The sequence below is a fragment of the Cariama cristata genome, unplaced genomic scaffold (assembly GCF_000690535.1).
Source record: "Cariama cristata isolate BGI_N322 unplaced genomic scaffold, ASM69053v1 scaffold4336, whole genome shotgun sequence".
Classification (NCBI taxonomy): Eukaryota; Metazoa; Chordata; class Aves; order Cariamiformes; family Cariamidae; genus Cariama; species Cariama cristata.
The window spans coordinates 5,122-8,287 of record NW_009620212.1 but is presented as its reverse complement, the minus strand read 5'-3'; positions in this window follow the sequence as shown (position 1 = coordinate 8,287).

Below are 3,166 nucleotides of genomic sequence, written 5' to 3'. Positions count from 1 at the left end.
GAAAGAACGTTAAAACAAGTTGTGAAGGAGAAAATGTTAGGGAACCAGCTGAGAACTAACGAGTGTCAGGAGAAAGATGAACCAGAATGAGTCACTGTGAGGTTCTGATAACAAATTATCTATGGAAGCCTCTATTTTCTACGCATGCCCAAGAAACTGCCAACGGGAAGAGTTCAGCAAAAGAACAAGTGATGAAGACTATGGAAAGACCACCGGAGGAAGTAAACGACCACCAGAGATGCTGTAATACCCACAAAAGGACACTGGATGGCAGCCAAACCACAGAATAATTAGCTCATGTATATTTAATTAGTTCTTTAAAAGGGGGGTGCCTTATGTTAATGATTTCTTTGTCTATGAAATTAATATGCAACACCCTTGTAAATATAAACGAACGACTGATCGTCGGGAGCACTTATGGTGGAGAATCCCCAGTGCGACCCCAGCGCTGCTAATAACGAACACGTGCTTAACAGTAATTAATTTGCTGTTGAGTGAACTTCGTTTCAGATGGCGACCCAGATGGGACCCACTCTGCTCGGCTGCAGGACCCATTGAGAACAGGACTCCCTTGGGTACCCCCGGGGATTTCTCCGGAGGGACTCCTCGCCTCAATCGGATCGCTGCGGGAACAGACAAGGACCATCTAGTAAAGGTATTCTTTTATTCTGCTTTTGGGACCGGTCGATCTGAAAGCTACCTGCAATCCGTAAGACAAGATCTTTCGTTGGGCAGCGTATATCGAGTTGCTAGCACCTTATATATACACGTTTGGGTATATTCCGGGTATACATTTGATGTGTTTTGGGTACACAGTTGGGTACACTTCGGTATATGTTTGGGTTTGGATAGTTCAGTTTTGACCTATATGACTTTGTGATTTAGGAACGGATGACTTTAGCGATAGACGGAATTCTAATAGGTGTACTGTTGGCTTTAATTTTGATGATTTAGTACTGTAATCTCACCCTTTGTGTGGGAATTCCGTGTGTGGTATAACGGGGGGAAAGCAGAGCGGAGGGATTCTAAAGAAAAGTTAGGGTGGATAATTAGATCGCTGGAAAGCTATTGAGGGTCCATCAGGTGGGAGTGTGAATAAGAGAACCTTGATAAAATATCGCAATCGGTGGTGGACATTGCAGAAGTTAGAGCATGGAGAAAAAAAATGGCCTTTTAATGGGACTCGAAATTATACTTTGTTACAATTAGTGTTGTTTCTGAGGAGAGAAGAAAAAATGGGATGAGGTCGTGAATGCTGATACTTTTTTCACTTTAGGAAAGCGTCCTGAATGGCAAAAGGAGCGTGGTATTAATTTAGCTCCACAAGATCCTCTTAGAAAAGGAGCAGAAAAGGAATCAGGGCAAGTTGAAAAGATGCTGTTCAGCATACAGCGTCGGAAAAAAGGTGTTTGAAAGTAAAAGCTCAAGAAAGAGGGGAGGAAGAAAGGGCTGAGGATTGTGTGCCTCCACCTCCCGGAAAGTTAGAAGGATTCTCGGAGGAGGAAATGGACCAAGGGAATGGAGTGGAGGCAGTGGAACAAAAAGAGAGAGAATAGGAGCAACGGGGAATTTTACCCCAATCACCACCCGAACTCATAGCAAAACGGGGCCGATTGTACAAGCGATGGGACCCGAAGGACCAACTCGACTTCAGGTTCATTTTCGTAGGAGTGATTTAGACACCTGGAAAGAAGTGGTGAGGAGCTATCGGGACGACCCATCGGAAGTCGCTAAGAGGTTTGAATCGATAGCTAAAAAATCAAGATCCAGATTGGAAAGATCTAGATTTAATGTTGGATGCAATGACAGAAACAGGAAAGCAACTGGTTTTAAAACCAGCCCGTACTCACATACAGGCACAAATTACTGCCAGAACCATCGGCTGGGGGAGTCGATCAGTACGTTCCCTTAACTGATCCGAATCGGGATCCAAAGGACAGCACAAAATATCCGATGTTACAGAGATATCAGGATTGGATAAAATTTGGGTTAGAGGATGCAATCCCCAAAGCTGTAAAATTGCTCAGCACGATATGCTATAAAGCAAGGGCAGAATGAAACCTCTACAGAGTTTTTAGATCGGCGGAGAGCAGCGATGCGCAAATACACCCTTCCCAACATGCATAAAACATTGAGTTTGTGCAATATTAGATGCATATATATAGAGAGAGCGTAGGTCGATAGGGAAATTGTGTTTTCCCAATCGGCTGTGACTTAGGGTTATAAATGTTGAGAGACGGAGAGAGGAGCCATACCTTGGAGCAGGAAAGGCCCTGGCAAGTAATTTGAAAAAAATACACTGAAAAGGAGGCTGAAGGTAGGGTCTGAGGGACCAGATGAGAAGGACCAGGCCACCCAGAGCAGCAGCAGTCCCTGAGGGGAGGGGTTACTCACCGGTTGACTCGGACGCTGCCCACGGTATCACTGTATCATCAGGCGTCAGGGGGCCAAGGGAGCTGGGAGGGCTCAGGATCTCATCCAGCTGCACTCACATGGGGCCCGGCGGCTCCGGGTTTCACCTCTGGGACCTACGCTGCCATTGCGATTGCTCCTGGGCATGCGCCTCGCAGAGAAAGATGCAGCAAAATCCGGTTAGAACCTCCCTTGACAGCATCCATCCCAATCCCAGAGCCGGAAGTGCAGCTCAGGAGGGGTCTGGAGGTGTCCATGGGGCACCACGCCGCAGCCTGGCTCCGACAGGTGAGGAGCTGATGGACGCAGACCGGGTTGGCCGGCAGCCCCTGTGCTCCCCGGCATCTACAGCCAGGAGAGGTGCAGGGCCGGCCGGTCACCGCTCTGCAGATCAAGGGCATAATAGTTGAGCAGCTTGCAGGGCCCGTGCCCTGAGCCATTATATTAATATCATAGCTTACACTAGGATGAGAGCTCAGCCAGGCTAAATACCTTGCGCGCAAGAACTAACGAAGTGCGGACATGCACGGCAGCTCTCAAGGATCCCGGTCAGCCCAGCTTGACCCAGAGGGAATTTATTTCCAAGCGGTGCAGAACATGGTCCTTGTTTCAAAGAGGAGAAGAAAAGCAATGGGTAGAACCAAAAAGGAGAACTGATGGAAAGGAAGGGCTTAGGGGTAGCCGAGGAGAAGCCAGTTAGAGCAAACAGACCTTGCGACGTGCCCTGTCTGCAGCATCCAAGGAGCGGCTCCGC